The sequence below is a fragment of the Gymnogyps californianus genome, chromosome 17 (genome assembly GCF_018139145.2).
Source record: "Gymnogyps californianus isolate 813 chromosome 17, ASM1813914v2, whole genome shotgun sequence".
In the NCBI taxonomy this organism is placed as follows: domain Eukaryota; kingdom Metazoa; phylum Chordata; class Aves; order Accipitriformes; family Cathartidae; genus Gymnogyps; species Gymnogyps californianus.
In genome coordinates this window covers 4,823,782-4,847,084 of record NC_059487.1, presented here as the reverse complement: position 1 = coordinate 4,847,084, position 23,303 = coordinate 4,823,782, and the positions used below count along the sequence as shown (strand labels likewise).

Genomic DNA, 23,303 nt, shown 5'->3' with positions numbered 1-23,303 from the left:
TCCATTCGCACCCAAGCAGCGGCAGTAGGTGCTCCCTGTCCCCCATCCTTCCTTGCTGCTTCCTTCTGGGATTACAAAATGTTTGCTTTCAAAGAAGAGGGCTCAGTTCACCCACAATATCAGTGGAGATTTCAGTTTTCCCTTCCTGTACATGTATGCCCTTGTGAATGAAAATCAGCATGAATGAAGCCAGCTTTGTCCACACTTGCGCTGTAGATATGCACAAACTCCAGGAAGCCAAGACTTAATTTGATCTGAAAACCCCCACAGCCAATGCATTTTAAAGACAGAACCACAAAGCCAATCAATAGGGACCATTCAGATACTTGCTGTCAGCGGCTAAAAGAAAATGGATACCGAGAAAGCCATAACTATGATAAATTTAGGCGCTGCTTCTCTCTGACTAATGTAGGCACTAAAACACTCCATGAATATCCTGCTTTGAAACGTGTCATATTTCTGAGAGGCCAATCAATCTCGGGTTCTCTGTGGACCACATTAAAATACATTTGTCACTGTAAGTTTATGAAATATTGATGGTGTTTTTTGGGGGGTGTCAGGAGGTAGAGAGGTGGATCAAAAAAAGGGGGAGGAAGAGCTACTTTAATGAATTATCTTTAGGCTAGAAGAAAAAGAAGAAACAAATGTAGGTGCTTATTGTGGATGAGGGTGAAAAACAGGAAACAGAATTGCTTACTGAAAGAAGACATTTGTTGGATTAATAGAAAAGATCATGTGGATGAATGCGTTACAGAAGCACTTCAGTATTTCAAGCTCAATTTGACCTAGATTTATGATTTTATTAATTCTTTAATTTTCTAAATTTGGTAATTAATAAAAATAAAACCAAAGCTCCGTTAATGACATTCACAGAGGGGAAATTAAAAGTGTATCTGTGTTCTAGAGGGGAGCATGGTTCTATTGCACCAGGCACTGCATCAGATTTATACCTGAAAGAGGGAACAAGCCCATATGTACTAGCAAGCCTCACCAGCTCTTCAAAGCGGAGACATGCACACTCCACACGGAAAAGAAATGGAATAGAACAGGGATGTACAGGGACAGACCACCTTTCATACTGGTGCATCTACATACACTCAATACCTGAAGTGTCAGATATTAGTCACAAAGAAAATTCCCATCTTAAAGAATTTATGATCAGAATAGATAAAAGACCAGAAACGAGCAAGAAGAAACTGGGAACCAAAGTGGAAATGGGAACCAAGTCACACAGAATAATTAATTTAACATTATAAAGGAAGCCCGTTGCAGATCCAAGCTGTGAGTCCACAGCCAGTCCAAGGCTTTCCAGGCAAGACCACTCTACCTTTCTGTAACCCAATCTGCTAAACACCTAACGACACACCAAGCTTTCTACACGAGTAGCTCCACTGAAGTCAATAAAGCTATTCACAAGTGTAAAGTTAAGCCTGAGCTTAAATACTGTGGTACTGTGATCTATGTTTGTAAGTGAAGTGTGGAATTAAAGCTAGTTTGTGTAAATAATCTGAAATTGGGTCATTTTTCACCATTTCTGTCAATGCAAAAAGCAGTTTTTCAGATAAGAACAACAGCAGCATTCACCAAAGGAACAAAAAGTAAATCCTCATATGCATTTTTAACTCACAGATGCTAAACTTTTTGGTAAAGACATTATGCCGTGTTGGTAGGAAAAACACTCTTAGGCAATAAATAGCACATTTTGCTTTAGTGATGAATAGCAACAAAAATAAATTGAGGCAGAAGCATAAAATTTTTCATTTTTCACAAATCTGGAAAAATACGAACTTTTCTATTATTTTTGGCCAGTGGCCCAAACCTCTTCTCTTCAGCCTTCAAAACAAATCCCACTTTTCTTACTGAGATTATCCAAACAGATACACAGATCTATCCTCTATTTCCTTTGCCATAGTTTAGGTATTTGGCTACAACAATTTGACAGCTTAGGAATCTTGCATTAAAAAGTAATTTTTCTACCTCCTCCCCCCAGCAATTTCAGCCAAATTGAAGATTTCCATGTGCATGGAGGGCAGGGGGAAGGAAGCATTTTGTTTCCCATCAGTTTGATGCAAGTTTAAACATTTCAGTATATTCTAGTGAAGCGGAGTGATTTGCTAAAGAGTCAATTCAATATTGAATTACACCTCCTGCAATGCTACAACGCTTCCCAAGAGCAGTAGCTCAGGTGCCCAAATCCCCACTTTTTTTCCCTAAAGGCTGCAGTCCTCGATGAAACTACTTTCCCCACCATGCACTGCAGTTCCCCTCTCTCCATTATGCACAAGACACTTGTGCATCAATATTAGTAAACTGATTTTCTTTCCCCCATCCTGAATCTTATCTCAAAAGTTAGCAAGTTATTATTTCCCTCTACACACCTGTAGCACACACAGACCCTACTCATGGCTATAGCTGTATTAGCTCAGGTGTTGAGCAAACAGGAAAAAAGAAAAAAAAAAAAAAGAGGATGGTTTGAGGCAGAGCTTAGTCTCGACTTTTCACACTTGATACGAACAAAGGTTGGGCTCAAATCCGGTGTCAGTGTGTGCCAGTGACTACCTGCTCGGTCGCAGCAGCACATACCTCAGACCTGTGCTGACATTGCTCAGATTCATCACAAAAATCACCAAGTACCATATTTTCAAACATATAAAAGACTTTGGGATGTATATGGGAGCAAACCGCACCTGCTGCAGTCGAGGCAAGCACACAGGGAGGCGGATGGATCTGTCCTCTCGGGGAGCTGCCAATTCCTGAGGCCATGGCAGTCCGATGGCTACTTCCTTTTAAGAGAAGTCCCCAGCATACCCAGTCTCCACACCCCCATCTCCCCACTGCTCCCTGGGGGCAGGTTAGCACTGACAGGCAGGGATAGGCCCGAGGGCACCCCCCAGAGCCTCCATCCACGGCACCCCACTGGGCCTGGGGCTCTCCATCAGTGCCGGCCCCAGGCCTGAGCTCTGTGTCCCAGAGCAGTGGGGCTGCTCCCTGGGGAGGACAAGCAGGAGACGAGGGCCCTCAGCCGGGCTGGGCCCTTGTCGACAGGGCAACAGCCCTGCCCAGGCAAGCAGGGCAGGGTGGGACAGCCAGGCCCACCGACGGCACTGTCAGCGGCAAGGTGGCAAATCTGCCCTGAAGCCTATTCGGGAAACCCAGGATATTCAGGCATGGCAGGGAACCAGACTGGGCACAGGGGCCGCCGCAGCCCAGCTGAGGCCTGGTGCCAGAGCCAAAATGGAGTCCCATGCCCCTGACTGGGGGCACTCAGCTGGAGGCCCAAGGGGACCGTCTGGGCCTGACAGAAGTCACCTACATTCGCCAGCTGCCAGCATCAAACAAGGCCATTAGATCAAACGTTTCCTTCCCATCGCTGATAAATCCTTAGCACGCGCTCTAACCCTGAGGGGATTAGGAGTTTTGAGACCATTGAGTCAGTTCACCAAGAAATTGGGTCTTTTAGCAGTTCGAGCTCTGTAATTCCAGCCACCAGAAACATAACAGATTGAAAGGAAGTAAGAGGTCAGGAAAACATGTTTTATAGCTTTACGTGCGCATGCGGCATCTGGCTTTGCTTCCTGGCAATCAGGCCCACCCCAGTGTTTCAGCTATTGCCTCTTTCAGTGTCCGTGATCCATCCCCCTTCTCCCAGGGGAGGGAAGGGAAACCTGCTCCCTCTGGGGGCTTCATCCCCCAGTGAAGGGCTCCAACTCTGTAACCAGGACCCCGAACATGCCTGACATACAGCAAGAACACACCTAAATCCACTTTTTACTGTACCACAGCACCAGAAAGAAAGGGCTGCCTACATACAGCACGGACCTGTTGTGCCATTAGATGGCTGTAACATCTAAGAGCTCATTAGGAAAAGAAATGTCTGTGCCACAGGATCTTGATTAGTCGCGTCACTCCCTTACTCCAACATGGGAGCACCACCTCCTCTTTCCTAACGCTGTTTATGCTCATCCCCTCACTTACGTCTCCTAACTTGTTTGAGGGTTGGTTACAAAGCAAACGTACCTTCTCCCTGACCCCGTAGTCCAGTCAAGAGAGCCAACGTGACCAGCAGACACCACCTTGCTTACGCATGGCTCACTGGTTCTGCAGGCATCAAATCAGCTTGTCAGTTCATAAACATGGATTGCTTCCCCCCATGCAGCCCCTTAAGGTTTTTGGCCTCAGACAAGCTTGTTCAAGGTATTTTCTACTACTACCGTATTGTTCCTGGCCACACACTGTCGTATCTGCTTATCAGTATCTCAAGAAACAGGGACTCCGTGGCTTCCTCATGGAGACTCTTTGGCCAGCTAGTAAGCTGCAGTGCCAGCAGCTTTTCCCTGATATTCAGACTAGGTTTCCCCTTTGATTTAAATCTATTATTTGTGTTACCACCCTTTTGCTATCACTGTGAATAAAATCTCTCACCAAAGTCATCCCAAACCAGTAACAGCCGGAAGAGAAACCAGAAGAATAGATTGTATAATAGTACTTCAAATTTTCTATACTGGGACAAAGCCTGACCTCCATCCCTCTGAGCAATGTGGGGAAGGGCTGGGTGATCCTGACATCTAAGTTTCAAACCTCTCCATCTCTCTAAAATGAAGGAATTAGATGCTTTTATATGGTCCCAGTTACACAGGAATCAGATAATACAGTCTAATGACCCCTCAGTGATGCCTCTGGGTATGTTTCTAAATAAAATGCAAAACCCATGAAAAACCCAATCCCTCACCTCCAAACCCCCTTGTGCTTCCTCGGCTGCATCAGTCCAGATCTGCCACGATAGCTTGAGGCAACATTTTGAGTTTCTTCCCACTTATTAGAGATCTATGCGTATGACAAAATACACTTTAAAAAAAGTTGTAAACCTGATTGCTTAGATTCATTAAGCAGCAGGATTCATGTCATCTCTGATAATGTTTTATACTCAGCGTTTTCATATGCCCTCTATTTACATTTCTAAGCATGCTATAAATATCTGCTATAAGTATACAGAGGGCTGGCAGGCCAGCTTTCACCCACAGGCCTCTTGCCCCTGTGGAAGTCATTCTTCCCAAAGGACAGCCTGACATTCTGGGCAATGCACAAGACATTTTTATTTGATGTATCATCAGTTCATGTTGGTTTTGGCTTTTACTTTGTCTTATTTTGTATTTCAGCTTGTAATTGTGGCAGCAATTTTTGCACGTTGCTTAATAAATCTTACAAAGGGGTCTGTCCGTGCTGCTTTCATCAGGGCAAAGTCCCCACTGAAGTAGTGCCTACACAAAAACTGTTAATCGACACTTTTGGAAAGATGCATACCTTAATCTCTAAAAGGATTATCAGCTGGTAGTCAGAAATAGCCACCTGGAGCCAGTAGCTGCTTAAAAAGATTAGAACTGAAGTGTAAAATCCAGGCATATTTCTGGAGTCAGTATGATACTACAATAATGAGACATTCAATTCTAAAAATTCCCGTCTGAGAAAAGGAGTTTCCTTTCAGTGTGGCCAGTTATAGCCAAAGAAGGGAAAGGTAGTTAGCGGTCAAGTATTTTCCCCAAACATTTCACTTCCCTAGGTGTTATTGCATAGGTGGGCTACCTCACACAGCCGATGTGACCAATGTCACAAAAACCTAACCTGAGACTAGCTGTAGGTCAAGCACCAGCACAGGCCATTTAGAATATACATTACAGAAAAAAAAAAAAAAAAAAAAAAAAATCAATAAAATTGTCAAATACTCACACAACAGTTTGTAAAGGCAGGGTGAAAAAAATAAGACATTTTAATAACCACTGATCAGGTGACATCCTAGCAATTCAAATCATGACAGTTACTGAGGTCCTAAGTATTTGGAAAGAGACCTTTCAGGAAAAAGAAGATCAAAGTATATGGAAAGCACAAAATTCACACTCAGAAGTTCTAGATTTTCCGAAGACATATACTATTTAAAATAGTCTAAGATATTAAGCTACTATCTCACAGTTTGTTAGAAATTAATTTACTATGTTTTAGATTACTAGTTTTATTATATATATTGAAACTATGTTATATAATTATAGCAAAACCAGGTGTCTCTATGTACAACTTAAAAACCCTACAGTTGCAGTCCAACTCTTTGTTTTCTAGTCACCAACACTGATGTTTCTAAATTAATTACTTTTCTTAGTTTAGAAAGGTGTTAGACAAAACCAGTTTTCCTGCATATGTTATTGCGCTCCACACTTAATATTATGCAAGAAAAAAATTCTTTCATAAATGTATGTCAAAGTATGGTAGGAGTGTTAATTCAAGTTACACATAATAATTATCTCACTCAAAGTGTAAATAAAGTTTGGTTTTGATAAACAAGTAATCCGTGCAGCTACGCCTATGTCTTTTGCCAATCACAAGTTTGTATTTATTCTCAACTCCTTCACAAGAAATGAGAGAATTGTCCCCCACATATTCAAAATTTCTAGATCTTTTGCCTATCACCAGATTCTGAAGACAGTGAGTTTTATTTCAAAAGTTGCAGCACAGATTTAGAAATCCTGGACGTTTCAGCTTCTCAAGCTCTTCAGTTTCTCATGAGGCTAGGACTCTGCTACAAAATATCCTAAGCAATTTACTGCACAAGAACACTTATCAGTCATGGTTTAATGTTAATATTTAGAAAAATTAGATCTCACTTGAGCTATCGCTACAATCAGACCCCTAAGCCTGCTGCATAGACATCAGCCACACAGATGCTAGTAACAAGTTTAGTTTTCCAAATAACTAATTTACCCAGCAGGCACAAAGGGTGCTCGTACTCTCTGATGGAAAGACCACTAACAAACCAACCACTAAAGTATTAGACAGAGCATCCAAAGCTGAGACTCCAGCCTTAGTTAGGCTTGCCTTGATCATCTGATTTCTGAAATAAGGATGGAAGTGCTCATCTCCTGCACAGCATTGATTTAGACTTCGGCAGTTCCCTGGAAGTTTGTGGGGGCAGATATCTGAACAAAACACATTCTGAAAGACATTTAGTATTTCTTCTTATATTTCTTTGGAATTTTTACTCTTTCTGGGTGAGATATCCATACAGACCACTTAAGATGTGAGATAAGCCATACACTTAGCCTAGCAAGAAAAGAGAATATGGAAGAAATCTAGGAAAGTGTCAACAAATTAGTGACTATTTAAATATTGAATAAAATTCTTCCTTTGTTCAGGAAGTGTCTGTCCAACGGAAACTCTCCTGTTCAAAATTGGTGTCATCTTGAATGCCAAAAAGGGAAGAAAAAGTCATCTATAAAACAATCAGAAATAAGGTTTCAGCCTTGGGGGTCTTCCTCAGGGCATAGTGAAACTAGGACACAGCAAAACTAAAGAACATCCTGTTCTTCTTTAGCCTAAGGAAGGCCCCACGGCCAAAATGCCTTCTCTAATCTAATTTTGTACTTTTGACAAACAGGTTGACCCTTCCCCTGCTAATTACTGTTCTGCAAATTGCGACATTGCACCAAGTTTGTCCCTTCATTTTTAGAGGTCACACACAATGTAAAGCATTTATCCAAGCCATCTTCAAATCCCACACCTTCATTTATGTCTGGAACGAATAACTTTGAAATGCTCACTTTGGGAGAAGAGGGAAGCTATATAACTCAATTCTCCATTGCCTTTCACTTCTGCCGACATTAACTCTCCTGGGCAGGACGATGAAGTGCTACTGTTCCAATCTGGTAGGAGTTTGCATAACTGGATAAGATCAGATAAGGTGCAAAGCAATGGAGAATAGGACCCAGCAATTTGAGGATGTCACCTGTAAAAAGAAAGAATGGTTTCTGTCACACAAGTTTATTGCAGCCCAGAAATGTCTACAGTAACTGTGGGCATATAATATGATGTGCAAGGCTTATATGAATGGGACCCTTGTGGCTTCTTGTCAGAACTGAATCTGAAGTGATGACAGGACATTTGTAAGAAGTCTTTCCTGGGATGCTGAAGGACTTCCATAAGGAATCATCTTGAAGATTGGGCTCTTGAGGCGTTCAGTCAAGAGGAGTCCTTCCAAAAAATGTTGAAGGTTTTTGGTAAGGAGCAACACAGATAGATACCCTCAGAAATATCGAAAGAGCTGAACTGTTGGGTTTGAACTCTTTGCATATCCCAGAGTTACAGAAGAGAAGTGTACAGGGTAGGTGACTGGCCAGTCTGCAGTTTGGGGTCAGGGGAAAAACAAGAAAGCCCACACCTTCATACTGTTGCTACTAACGTCATCGCTGTCAAAAACATGACAATACTTTGCCTGCTGAGGGATTAGTTTGACTCACCAAGTATGTTGACAGTTGGCATAGTTTCTCTGTATTTGCAACTTTTCAAAAGATTACAAGAAGAAACTGAGGAGGGAACAGAGGGCCATTTCTCCCAGTTAGGCATTGCCGAGAATGGGTAAATCTGCAAAGCGTAGTTTACATCTGCTCAGCTCCTGTTCACCCATGTATATAAAGAGACTTCGATATAGCAAACTCCTCTGTAAGTCTTCAGCTGTGGTTACACAACCACTTTCTGCCTAGTTCCTTACTCCCAACCTGGGGAAGCAGCTGCTATGGCTTGAGGGGTCCAGTACTGAACAGCTAGCGTTCACACCCATTCAGGGATGCAACTGATGAGTACATTACTAATACCTTAGCTTAGACAAAGGTACTGATACACTTGTACATTTTTTATTTTGGAGTTTTTAAACAATGATTAAGAAGGGAGTCCACTGTAAGTTCCAATATTGCAATATTTGGTGGTCCACACTGCCCCAAAAAGCTGATAAGCATCTGTAACGTGTCTGTAGAAGAACTCTGCTACCAACTTAGGACACAAAAAGAGCCCGCATTCCAATTTACCAGAAATACGGTCATAGATAGAAACATTGCAAATCAAAAAGCATAAAGGCATGAAAAAGTATGAAAAGCATTCTCTTTGCCCTTGGTCTGGGTGTGGAGCAGAGCACCTGGCAACAGAACCTTCCCCAAAACAGGGAATTTATCCTGCAGAGGCTTCAGCATGAGCTGCTTCAGCTCAGATTAGCCAGCTCCAACCTACCTGGTCCCATTAACTGCTATTCATCTCTCAGCCTGGTATCTCCAAAATGCACTTGAGGCTTTTTTGCTCAACTAAGGTTTGGTTTTTTTTCTTTTTTAAACAAAAATTATGACGAGGAAAGGATCCTGTGGGTCTGCCTCCCCACTCACCCCTCTACACCCTTGCGCTACTTTGGCTAGTCACCGTTTGACTTCATGCTCACAGTCAGCATGACAGCGTCCCTGTTTCCAAATTTGTCTATATCTGAACTTGTTGGAAGCTGTACAGCATCCCATTTTCTTGAAAATAGGTTTATTACAAAAACAAGCAAAGGATGACCCTGTAAGAAAGGCCCCATTTTAAAAAACAGCGAAAATTAAAGTTGTTCCTGGTTCTACTGATAAAATCAGTGTGAGCCTGCTCAGATATATTCCCTGTCTGTAAAATGAATAGAACATTTGCCACTATCACAGGGAGGTCTGATGACATGCTCATTAGTGTTCCTAGAGCAATTAGAGTTTGGGTGAGAGACTACAATGAGAAAACAAAGCGACATCTCAAGTGGATATATTTCTGCTGTGCCTCAGAGCAGCTGAAGCAGAGTAACACCCACAGGGGATTCAGACTTGAGCAGTGGGGGGGAAAGGCAATGAGAGAATGCTGCTTTAAAAAAACAAAACAAAACAGAAAGCAAGTTAGCTCTCTGCCGTTAAAGGGAATGAAAATCCCCTCACCTTTACAATAACAATACGTGCCTTGATGTTAGCCCTGGGAATGCTAGTGAAACTAAGGTCTGTTATTTTCTTATTTTCCAAAATGTTCACATAATTAACATGCTTTCTCTTCCCCCTCACTCTGAAAGAAACACAGGGGTTTCAGGCAGAAGCATTTTGTCTAAGGCACTGAAGGAAGGCACTGCGAGGCAGGTGTCAGTCAACCTTGCTCAGTGCGATTCAAATCCACCCTGGCCCTTTTGCTGCACTGGGCATGGTTTTCACCAGGATCCTTCCCTGCGGTGCTGTATCTGCTGGGGAGAGCTGCGTGTCAGCAGTCCTTTCTAATCGGCCTCCTAACAGAGGCACAGCGCTCTTACCATAGCAGCTCCGCTACCACATGACTATCGAGAACACATGCCTGATTTGATTTTAAATACAAAGCGCGTTCCCTTTAATTGAAACTTTGTGCATGAAAAGTTTATTAAGTTAGACAGCGATGCCGCAGAGAAGCAGAGGTAGAAAATGCCCTCAGGCGGATCCTACCTAGCCTGCCATTAGGTGCTGTTAGACTTAATTGTTGGTGAAGGCAACTTAGGGCTTGATCACATTACTTTCACGTTAAACCTTTCCTTTCACACAGGTTCTTTGTTAGAGGCAGATCCTTCAAATATACTTGCACAGATGGAAGTATCTTAAAACCAACAGGAGCTTTACAAGTAGAGGAAGTTACCAATGTTGTTAAGAGGTCGGCAACTCAGAGGACTGCAAGATTAAAGCCAGAATTCAAACAGTCATTAATATGACAAGTATATTTGGCATTTTTTCACACCTTTCACACTATGGTCTTTAGAAAGACCTATTCTCTATGCCTAAAAGACTCAGACTAATCACTAACCAGGAGCATCAAATTTAACAATGAAGGCATCCTTAAAAATTGTAAATTGTTCAGGGACTTTGTAGTGGATACTGAAAAAGCCATAATTACACAAACAATAATTTAAAAGAACGATATGCTGGACAAAAAATATTCCTGTTTAAAAGAAGATAAAAAAGCAATATTAAAAAAGTTAAAAACCCTGATAAGAGGAGGCTAATGGAATAAACAGAGCATCAACAGACAATAACTACGTAACGTATTAAAAAACCACCAAACCCCCTATATGTGAGCATACATTCATTGCTAAATACAGACAATAAAACTATACATGAAAACGCTGAAAAGGCAGGAACGTTTCACAGACACTTTTTGTCAATATTTGAAACAAAAGACACCAATGTATACATGCATCCCTTATATGCTATAGCTAGATTAGAGTGTTTAACAAAGAGTTGTGGCTCTACTTGGTTTGATCAGATTGCTTACCATCAAGCAACTAAGTTGCCTGCATTATCTTTGGCTGTCTGCAAAAGATAAAAAAAAAAATTAAATCAAGTCAAGATAACAGAGACCAAAGAGTTTTAAAGGAACTTGTGGATTGTTAACTTTTTAATACATCATGGAAAACAACCTCGTAAATGCCAGAAGTTGCTGGATTGCCAACCTAATTTCAATTTGAAAAGAGTTAGGGATGACTCCAGAGAACTGTGGACCAGCTAGCCTAGTCTTAATAACTGGCAAAATAATAAAATATTTATTCATGAACTATCAACAAAGAATTGCAGACTAGAACTACAATTGTGATGTTTCATGGAAAATTGGTTTAAACAAACCACACTTATCTTTTTTTTGGCAGGATTACAAGCCTGATTGATAGAGGCAGCTGTGATAATAAAGTGGACTTGGACTTCTCCAAGATTTCTGACTCAACTGTACCTAAATTCTTACAGCCCCATATTCTAGTCACCAAATGGATTAAATAAGTGGTTCACTGACTGACCTCAAACTGTAGCTGTTAATGGAGAGCTACCAAGGAGTACAGCAGTTGCACTAAGACTGGTTTTCAGTCCAACCCCTGTTCAGTATTCTGTAAAAGATGAAGGTGGCAATGAAACTTTTTGTCAATAAAGTTAACAGATGACAAAGACTGGAGTAGTGGAAAGTTCTGTTTCTTTGAAGGCTGGTATCAGTAGTGACAAGACAGTTATCATTAAAACAACGTATGAGTTATTCAGGGCAAAACACTCCTAAAGAAAATTATTCCTCATACAGGCTCACCTCCCATGCAGGCATTCAGCCTGCATCCAGATATTCTTGCAGTTAAACCTTACACCTCTCGGTTCTGGGTTGTGAGTCTCTCTGCAGCCAGGGCAGAACTGTTGGCGCTTTCCAGGACTGCCTGGCACTTTCCAGCAACACTCCCAGTAAACAAGGGCAAAATGAGTTAACATCCAAGAGAAGAATCCCAGCAGACTATCCTAAACTATGAATTATCTTGCTTTTGAGAATTAATGCATTCACTGCTTGCTTATTTAATGTATGCTCATACAATCCCATGTCCCCTCCCACAGTCTCTGAATAGTGTTGGTAATTAGCAAGATGGAAGCAATGCAAAATAAGATTTATTGACAGTCCCTGAACTTTTAATATTTGGTTCAAATCGACATCTCAAGTTGAATGAAGTGTCAGCGAGGTTGAAAGCAGCATGTTCAGTAACAGACGTAAAGCTGGATGTAAACAAGTGACTTACGACTGCAATACGGGTAATTAGATTCCACTTCAAGTTCACATTTTATCTTTTTGGTCAACACTTTTCCTATGCAACCAAACCAGGTTGAGCGGCCTGAGTCTCCACAGGAGGCAGGTTGCAGTTCAGTTAGTATGTCCTGCCAGGACCTTCATTTAAACAGTTTCTGATCCAATGCAGGCAGGAATTAAATACAGCTGCTCTTCTGGTGAGTCTTAGACTCATAAATGAATGTTTAAATAGTCTAATGGAGTACCATATTTAAGATATACCAGGTTAGGTGTCCCCATGGCTTTGTGTAGCAGCACGCAGACACTAGCCTCTGGCAGCAAGACAGCCAGCTCAGTTAGTAGTGTGCTGACACTGCTTTTATAGTGCTCCTCCTCCTAGAAAGTGGTCTGAGATATTATTGTAAACCATAACCTAGATGTACAAGATCAACTTTTTATTACAATACACTGAGCACAAGACCAGCAATCTAGTTTCTTTGGCCTGTTAAAAAAAAATTAGTTTAGACATTATGCCACTGCGGCTTTTTGTGATCATTTAAGAATATAACTTAATATTTCCAAATTTCTCCCCTCAATATCTCCCTCTAGAAAGTAAGAATAATTGCTTTCCTTTTACACAAATCTCATCACTACTGTTGCTACAATATTTGGAAGACATAAAATTGCCCAGCATCAGTGCTGTTCTACACATACTTTAAACTGACTAAACTTTCCTGGATTTTATTGCAAGTAAGGAACACTATTGCTCTGCTAACTTCTCCTGCTGTATTCAGTCACAACAATTCACAGCACTGCTGTAAACCGCAGGTTTTGGTTTTGTATTCCCATAGCAGAACAAAGCAATGGTACGCACACTGGCAGGAGCCACAGTCACAAGTTACCAGCACACCCACTCTCACCATAGGGCTCACCCTCAGTAAATGGGAGCTGCCCTCGCCCCATTTACACCAAGTGGGCTATCTCTCCTTGCCTGTCTTCTATCACAGGGTTGGTCCAGTCATCCAGCCTGCTTCCTTTTCCTCAAAGTCAAGTCCTTCTAGGTATGAGCCTCACCTCTAATTACAGGCAGTCAAAATTGGAAGTAGCCTTGAGGGGCACTGGAAGGAAACCGCGGGATGTTAGGGAGCTGGGACCAGCAGATGTGCTGTGCTTGAGGCCCACGCCTGGGTGGGCATGCTCTGCAAAGGGAGGCAAAGAGCTTCCAGAGTCGGGCTGAACTGGCTTGCAGATACAGGTTTGAAGGTGATATCTATCAAGAAAAGCCCACTCTAAGATTTCAGACTTGCATGTGCTGATTTACCTTAGACAGAGCAGTGATAAATAAGAAGCAGGTAAATTCATCTGTTTGCTGCACATGGAAAGCATTTATACTTTATATTGAGCAATTATTAGAAATAGATAAAATCTGCTGAGGAGGGCCCTCTCTGACAGCATACTGCCTTTCTTCCAAAACCTGTGTGTTGACAGCTTTTACAGCTTATCCTAAAGTCTATGCAGATAAGGCTAACATCTGCTGTAACGCAGTGCCCGATCCATTTTGAGCAAGCTATTTAGTTTGCTAACATACTGCAAGGAGTTCCACCAGCAATTTTACTACACAGTTCCTTAGATTATGTGATTTTTTTTTTTTAAGTGCAAAGGCAAAACTGCAAAAGAGGCAGTTTGCAGTTCCACAACTCCTCGTGCAAAGCTTTACATGGCACCATCTTAGCCAAACGTAATCCATTTTCCGAAACATGCTCACCTCTGACTGACGCAGCTTTGGATTTCCTTATGCCTACACTCTTATGAAGGAGAGGGCAGGTAGGTAAGATGACTTCAAGGAGAAGGAACTGCTGAAACCGTCACTAAGGTCCCCATAAATATTCCCCATGGACCTCATTACACATTTGAGCAAACATTACCTTCACTCACACAGCTAAATTTCCTGTTTGCTTGGCTGATCAATTCCTCATCAAATTTTAATGCGGGGTTCAGGCCGTCTGTGGCGTTTTAATTAGCCCTAAGATTGCACAGCGTTGGAGGCAAAGCTAGAACCATCGAAGTCCCCTCTGCCTAGATATAAAGGTGGAAGGGGGTTGGGGAAGAGAAGAAAATGAAGAGGCCAAGAACTAATTAGCTCTTGTTACTAGGTTAAGTCTGCTCTCTAGTGGTCACATCACACAGCAAATACAGCATATAAAAAGCCTACCGAAAACACTATCTTAAACCATAGCTGAATTCCTCTCCATCAAATACGAGAAAAAAATATGCAATATATATCATGCTTACCCCTGCTGCTGCAACTCCCAGCATTTCTTTCCCCGTAAAGAGCCTTGTTTTCTTCCCCCCACTCCAGAATTCTGTATACTTTTATAGGTGCTCTCAGTTTTGGCAGGAGAGGATAGTGCAATGAACTGCAGCTATTTAAAATCAAACACACTTTGCTCCAATCAGCATGAACAGTTTTGAATGATGAAGAACATACAATCTATACACCCTGCTGTCCATAAGCATGAACCACAAATGGCCACCTTCTGTCCAAGGCACTGCCTGGGCGTATTTTGACCTGCACTCAATTGCTGGCAAGCCTGAGAAGTTCTATGCATTTTGCTCTCATTGCCTGTAAAGCTCTTCATTTAACTGAGTTTAACCTGCATCCTTCTCTTCAGCAATGAAGACGGTCACACAATTTTGAATTGCAGTACAAGCAGGATAATGAAACCTAGTATTCCAGCAATATTGCTCCCACCCTCGTGATGTAAATAAGATATACCAAAGCAACACTGAAACGTAAGCCTTATATCAGTCAGTGGTCTTTCAATCACGCCACGCTGCTGTGTTTCACAACTTCCTGAAAAGAACCTGTACCCATTCCCCAAAAAACCACGTGTACATTGCACCAGGGGTGCAGAAGAGCAGAGCAGTTTTCCCCACAGAACATTAACAGTTCTATCGACAGATGCTGCTGTATGGCAATAACCTACTTCATCCCAAACCCAGGGACTGGGCACTTCCAGTCTCAAGTTTGGGTAGCTTGATACTAACAGAATTATCTAGCCAAACTCCTCCAAAATGCACCTGATTTTCATCCAGGCTGAAAAAGTTTAAGTTATATTAAAATCTGTACAGATTTATTGGGGGGGAAGAAAAAAAAAAAGGCTGGAAAGAATTGACAATGAAACAAATTCCTTATTTCCTTTTGCAGCTTGGGAGTGGTTATTTTAAGTATTAGTCTGCATACTGCAAAAGCAATGTATGTATTTAAAACAGCTGCTCATTTCACACAAATAGTAAACTATACCCAACTCTCATTTGCCTAAAATCACAAGTTCTTTGAGATTACATGAATAATATCAGCATCTGCAAGTGCACCTATTTACCACAGAGAGATTGTAGCATATAAAGCTGCTGGTGCTGTAAGAAATAGCCAGTCAGTAGCGTTTACACAACAGGTACAAAAGTGACCCAGCACGTGTATGTTTTCAGGCTCAAAGTATGGATTTTAGTTGCATATATCCCTTAATAAGTGGCAAGATATTTGGCTTTATTCTGACAGACAGAAGATTTGCACTACTACATGGAAAAAGAGCAGAATAAATAGTTAACCTGAGTCTAACCTCCCTGCTTGAAACCTAGATGCACTTAATTTAGCAAGTACAAATTAATTAGTATTATTAAAATACCACTTAGCACCAAGTACAGGCAGACTGCTAGTATTTAAAAAACACATTAGCTGGTCATCATAATCACCATGTCTCACAAGGCCTGGACCAGCTAACGCTCTTTTTGCCTACACCAGGAACTACACATGTTAAGAGCTTGCAAAAAACACCTCTTCTCCCAGGTAGCGCTGGGGTTTAAACATGAGCAGATTTTGATCCCACACTTTAGTACAAAACCTCATCAGTTTGGAAAAAAGCAGAATCAAAGGGGTTAGAAAAAGACTGAGGAAGAAACACTTAACCAGAACTCATTTACAAGACAAATAGGTATTTTTACAAGCAAATGCAACACGAAGGGTTTTCTGCCCCAGTTCTAATTCTTTGCAATGTTTCTGAAGCCTTTATTGGTTACAGATTATGTCAAGCAGTAGCAGCACCTTTGTCTTGTTTCTCTTCCAGCTTTCACAGATAACATTCATCTGTATTTATTTGGATTTTGTTCCTTGCAAATAAAAAGCAGCTATCCCCAGGCTTTAGCCACTTTGTTTAAAAACAAAAAAACAAAACAACCCACATGCAGTAAATCAATACAACTGAATTAGCTCCAATACTCATGAGTAACCAAGTAAGGTGAATTCCACTAAGTCGACCAATAAACTTTTATCCTCACGTCAGTGAGTCTTTCATCTCAAAGCATTCTACAAGCCAGACCACATCTCAGAAACTTTCAAAACCTGCACTTTGCAGGCAAAGGCATTCCTCCCCCACAACCCTCAGAGAGCAGGATTTGGGCCTTTATTTGATGCTTTGTTCGCACCTCAAATGCCACCACAGCTGCTGTACATCAACACTCAGTAACAGTTTCAGGCAAGGATGTTCAAACACAGAATCCCATCGACGCTGGACAGGCAGAACGGTTTGGGGATTTTTAGTTGGTGGATAAGGGGCAATACCCCATCTCTTGCAAATAATCCTATAGGATGCTTAATGGCTTTAGTCCTATGCCTTTTGCCAGCTATGCGATCAGAAGTGATACGCCACCGATGTCAGAATTTTTAAGTGATAAGTGCAATCCAGACAGCATTAGCTGCCACTATACTCTATCACTGCAAATACTTAACACCAAGAAGTAACTCTACCCTCCAGCTCAGACCTCAGGTGCTGACAGAACAACTGAGGTTAGGTTCAGCCCCACAAACCCAGAACAACCATCAGGCTAAAGTAGGTGTCATTTACTGCAGGCAGCATTCATTTCCAAAGGGTTTCCACTGTCAGGAGTTCTCCCCAAATCAATGTTATCAATCCCACTTGTAATTTTACAAACTGCAAAGGGTTAAGACAGCAAGCGCATTTATTGACTGGTGCTTCTTGGTGGGTTCAGTAAAGCATGACTGATTAGAGCCCAGTTCTAAAGAGCCCAGCTTTGTGAGGCTGGAATAAATGGGAGTCTGTCAATAACTCAGATCCAGGCATATTGACATAGTTTACAGCCTCAATAGGCAATTAACACTTTACAGTGGATATTACCCAGTGGCCTCCCCATGTTTTACTGCACATTTTCTGCCGTCAGCTGCAATATTGAAGGTTTGGAATAAAAATGATATTGGACAGACAGCACCTTTGTTCAGCTGCACAGAAATTTCTTTAACATCTGGGAGAGATCACAGTTTCATTCCTCTTTATTCACTCTCTCACACCCCTTGTCTCACTTTCTCTGTCATTTACAGTTTCTAGCCTGCATTGGTGAACTCAAGAAACTCTCTTAACTAAGTAATTAAATCTGTTAGATGCCAAAACTCTCTAGGGAAACCCCAAAAGAGTGACAACCCCAGCCTTTTCTCCTACCATGGGAGAGGCTGAGCAAGTTCACAAATTAATGCCTCTTTGGCAGACAAATTATACTGACAAATAACCGAAATTCAGCCAGGAGCATTTAAAGCAGAAATAGCTGAAAAAAGTTACATTCAGCTCACAGTCATCTCTTGTAACCAGGTCCAAGCCCATCTCCCACACTGATCAAAACAGAATTGCAATACAGCTTCCTACTAGTTGCACATTCACAGAAAAAAGAGGGAGAAAAAAATCCACAAGAAGGTGGATTCTTTCTTGGTTTTCAATCTGTTTAGCCCTAGTGAAATAGATTGGCTTAGCATTTTGACATCACCATCATACTTGTTTAGTTCAGTCCTTTTGCACCAGCAGCATCAAAGGTCAAACTCCTGAAAAGCACCCGAGAATCCCATCCCGGGTTCACCAGGGCTGGCACCCACAGGGGCATCTGCCCCGGCAGGAGATAGCCGGAGGGGCCAAACAAGAAAGCAGACCCAAAGCAGATTTACAACAACGTTTTCCACGACCAACCCATAAAGAACTCCTTCCCTTTGTTAGCAACGAAGAAGATATTACTTACCCCAGAACAAAACATTTGAGAGAGAACCTTAACCACCCCACAGCACCCTACTTCCAAGCCAGAAGAGAGAGCTGGGAGAGGCAACGCTCATTTACAAAATGGCTTCAGCTGCCTCGTGTTGCCCCGCTCCGAGAGGAAGCTGCAAAGCCGCCTGGCAGGGGAAGGCCCTGAGCCCAGAGCTCCACCTGGCAGAAATGAGGCCATTAGCAAGAAGGGCCGAGAAGGGGGGTGCTGGGGGGGGGGGTCACCCCCCTGCAGCTCTCGATGCCCGCGGGTCAGGGAGAGGTTCAGAATAGGCAACATCAGCTACAACTTACAGCGCGTTTCGCTGCTTGCTGTTATTCGGATGGAGATGCAATGCTATTCAACGTGAACTCGTTCTGCTTTACAGATGAGAATAGCCCCCAAGGTGCGCCTGTGGTCTGCGGTGTTTCTTTCTGTGCACGTTATCGGATAGTTAGCTGCCTTTTCCCAGGGGTGCTGGTCCGCGATGGGATTGCAGCATTCTGTAAGGCTTACACATGGAGGTGAGAATGAAGAGGAGTTTATTCTTTAAGGCTACACAAAGTTACAGGCTCTGAATGAAAGAGAAAGTGCCTCATCATTGATTCATACAAAGGCTCGAGTGAAATTACACGAAGATGTAACACAAGCCATAGAATTCCCACAGGCACCATTTTCAGCAAGAAAAGGAAATCATTTTCTCTGTGTCTTGCAGAGGATTCTCTCTCTTGCCTTCCTTTTTCTTTTAAGGGAGGAAAACTCTGTAGATCACAGATTACATGACTGTAAGGGGTGACAGGGAATTGATCTTCATTTATCCCATGTCCAGTAGCAAAAGACACCAGTGGAATTTTCCAAGAACAGGCAAGATACAAACCCAACCCCCAATTGCCAATATTTCACTTACCTGAAAAATACGGAAGACTTGTAAACTATTTTAAAATAAGTCATGTATTTTGCTCCTCACTTTTCTGACTAGTGAAATATTACATTGATTGTAACTTGTTTTGGATGGACTGAATTTATCGAATAATTGAAATTGATATCCTGTATTTACATGCATCAGACGGATTGGCAAATGGATTTGCCGTCGGCAGCTCCCATTTACTTTTAGACTGGAGAATCTGGAATTACAACCTGTTTAATGGAAACCTTGGACAAGAATAATTAAAGACAAAGTCACCAGGTTTAAGACGAGGAACAATACAATTTTCAAGGACGCCTGAAGTGCTATGGAGCCTTTAGTTCCGTATCAAAGGCTTCCTACGCACTCAGCATCTGTCAGTGACATTTAAATACAGTGTTGCCCAGCTAAGGCTGGACGAGGTAGGTCCTGAGCCAGAGGCAAGGCCAGCACTAGGCTGCAGCCATGCTGATGGGGTACGGCATGACACCCAAGCACCTCGGCTCTTCCTGGGAGCCCATACCTCTGTACACCACTGATATATTTTGCGTGGCTGTTCCAGCTCACTCAGCAATAGCCCAGGGGTCTAAAGAGGCTCTGCAATGAATATGTTCAGGTATCAAAAATGTATAGCTCACTTTTGAAAACAAACAAACAAACAAACAAAACAAAACCCTCTGGGCTTAAGTTCTGGAGTCACTTACGTGGTTCTGAAGACTTTACTCCAGGGGTTATTTCAATGAAGTTTTTTTCTTTTTACCAGAGTAGAAAACCAGATTCATAGACCAGTGGTAGCAGGGGAACTTTTTGCTCCTCCATTAATGTCATGTGTCTCCCAATCACAAACCCCAATTTCATGAAGGAAAATAGATAAAAGAATTAGAAGCAGAATTCAGAGATGACAGCTGGATATCTGTGATGGCTGGCTTTCCCCTTTGAATTTCTCTTGAGGAATAGAAATAGAAATACTATAGTAGCTTTATTCCCTCTCCCTGTCCCTCCATATATGTACAATGGAGGAGGTTAGAGACGTAGTCTAAGAAATACATATTAACATGGTATCCTCCATGCTGAGAGAAGTCAGTGGGAACTGTTTCCTCCAGCAAAAAAAAAGTAAATTTTAAGTCACCTTTCCAAAGGAGGAAAAGATATATAAGCAGAGTCTGAAAGATGAAACCAGCCATTTCTGCCTGCCATTTCTACAAGCTCAAAAGAAAAAGCATCCCTGGCAGACTGTTGGGAGAGATGTAGCTGCAAGTTTGCTAAAGGAGACAAAGTACAACCTGTTCCTGAGTTGCCACTTGAAGAAAACAATCACTTCAAAACCCTTGACTTCAACGACTTTTACTGACGTACCAAAAATGAAATACATACATAAGAACAATGTGAGCCATGTACAAACAACACTCTTTTTCCCAAGTAGGCATGGTCCTGGAATTCTTGATTCTGGACTTGAAACTGCAAAGGCACCAAGAAGCAAAGGGCTTGTCAGGAAATAAGGTACTCTTCAGCCTAAATATAGACAGGCAGCTCTGACCTTAAAGAATCATGGTAGTTAGTACATCTACTACAGGGAAAAAGAAAAAGACAAAAAAAAAAAAAAAGATCCAAACACTAACAAAATCAGTCCCCAAATGTTGCTATGTGTTTGCACTGAGCATGTTTCTTCTGCGGTCCCTTTTTCTGGAAACAGGTGACGTCCCCGTCCTGTTTTGCCGAGGCAGCCAGCCCAGTCTGGCAGCCTGAGCCGTGACCCTTGTGTGGTATTCTGCCAGGCAAGTACATCTGGCAGCTCTTCTGATCTGAAGTCCTGTGGTTTCCTTTGTGATGTGGCAAAGCACATGGCCCCCAGCACATCTGTATAATTAATGTGAGGGGAAAATATGAGCAACAATAGAAAAAGAAAAAAATAATAAAAGAGCCCTCAAAGAACAGAAGCTGTTCAGGGTCAGCAGAAGGTCTGATAGCAAAAAGATGCAGCACAGAGCCACGGGATGGGTTTGCCTCCATACGTTGGGGTATTTAGGAGATGAGAGCTCTGATTGCACCATGTGCCACTGAACAAGTTCTCCATCTCTTGGAACATCTGTTTTACCAGTTGCTGATAGTCTGCAAGCCCCGCAGGGCAGGGACACTCTCTGTATTTACATATAAGGTCTCAGCTGGACCCAATAGCAATATAGACAGAAGAACAAAATAATCATCTGCCTATTGCAACCAGCAGGAGTTACCATGTCTGCAAAACTTTTTTAACGTTGTTGTGTTTTGCCATACCGGATTTTTTGAACATTTTACTTCGGTAAGTGGCAGGCTGGGATAATGGGGACAAGTGTCATCTGTAAAGGACAGCAAAAGGTTCAGCTGCAGCAAGGGCCGTGGCCCTTGAAGAGCAGAGCTGGCAAGCTGAGTTCCTAGCCACAAGCAGCACCAAAAGCAAAACTGCAGTGACGCTGAGCAAAAGGCACCCGCTCTGAGCAAGGACCCCAGGAGGCAGCGACGACACCAGGGGACAGGAACTCCCAAAGCCAGCGGGTCATTTCTGAGCCCTGTTCCACTCGGATCTTGTTCTTTGCAATTGCACTGTCTGAAAAAAGAAGAGGCAAAAATAAGCCTTTTTCTCTTAAAGGAGAAAGGGAAATCCTGAAATTCAAAGGAAACATCTGATGTGATTTACAATATTTATAAAAGCCTGTTATCAGGGAAGTGTTGTATTAATTTCTTCCCCCCTACGCACACTGAAGGTCATAGGTAGGGGATGAATTTCCATGTTTTATATTATGAAAGCTCTCCTGTTCGGAACTCCCTTGCGCCACCCTCCTTTGTGGGGATTTCATTTGTATTTGTAAAAGTCTGAGTGTCATTCCATTGCATTAATGGATACTTAACATGCTACCAAGTATTTTTTGGTAAGCCTTTATTTTAGATTTCCCATTATTATGAATTCATTTTACATTGGAAATAATAGTCCCACTTCTAATGAATTCATCTGGTATTAACATGCCTCTCACAAGTGTGTCCATAGGTGCTCAAGTGCAATTTAGCATTAGTTAAATGAGAGTTAATGGACACTAAAAGTGCCACTTATTTTCTAAGTGATCCATTAATGCACAAAAAAAAAAAGGAAGACAAAAGCCAGCCAGCAGATTCCTTTTGTAAGATACCTCAGAGATCTGTTCTCCACATGTAAAATTTGTTTTGATACCAAGGGTGGCTTTTGAAGCACTGGCTGAGTGGATGCACATCGCAGGTGTCAGAGTGCAAGAAGCTGATGTGCAAAAGGGGAGGAGAGGCTGAAAATTTGTACTGAAGACACAGGGGAAGGGAGACAAGCCCAGGACAGCGGGAAATTATTGCCTGATGCCAGACAGAGATGATGTGGCCGCTGTTAAGCTAGCAGTTCTGAATGGGTAGTAAACACCAGTAGTTGGTCAGTACTTACTTAGAGAAAGGTCTTACATGAGTTAAACAAGTTTTTACTTTAAGTACTATTAACAACTGGTTAACTGAGATAGTAATAAACACACTAAGCCTATCTATGTTTTAGTTTCCTCTTTCATAAAACTGTAATTAGGAATTTGAAGTATCTCAGTATTAAATCAAAATAGTTTTAAGGTTGTTAATGAAATGTAATAATTGCAACTATTATTGAAAGAGGAAGAAAAGATGCTTTTCCCTAGTATTCAAATTCAAGTGAAAGCAAAGAACACTTGTGAATCATTTTAACAAGAAATAAATCACTGAAACAAAATTGATCATGATACACAAGCTTCTTCACTTCATATTCCATAACTTTTCTTCATAAGGTGATACAGAAGAAACCCAAACAGACAAGTTCCGCAGCAAGGAAGCTCCAGGTGCTACAGAATTTGCTTTAGTGAGCAACACTGTCAGCTCAACCTAAGGATTGTCCCAGCAAGAAGCATATGCCAAGTATTCATGCAAAATGGCATACATACTTGCTAATAAGCCT

The 23,303-nt window shown here is 41.9% G+C and overlaps 1 long non-coding RNA gene across 2 annotated transcripts in view; it reads right to left on the bottom strand.

Annotated features, from left to right (window-relative positions):
* The window catches only part of LOC127023450 (uncharacterized), a 56,542-nt gene extending 38,060 nt beyond the window's left edge, over positions 1-18,482 (bottom strand). For both annotated transcript variants that reach the window (XR_007767446.1, XR_007767445.1), the window contains exon 1: positions 18,427-18,482. This is a non-coding gene — a long non-coding RNA (uncharacterized LOC127023450). The remainder of the gene's footprint in view (positions 1-18,426) is intronic.
* Positions 18,483-23,303: the final 4,821 nt, after the last annotated feature.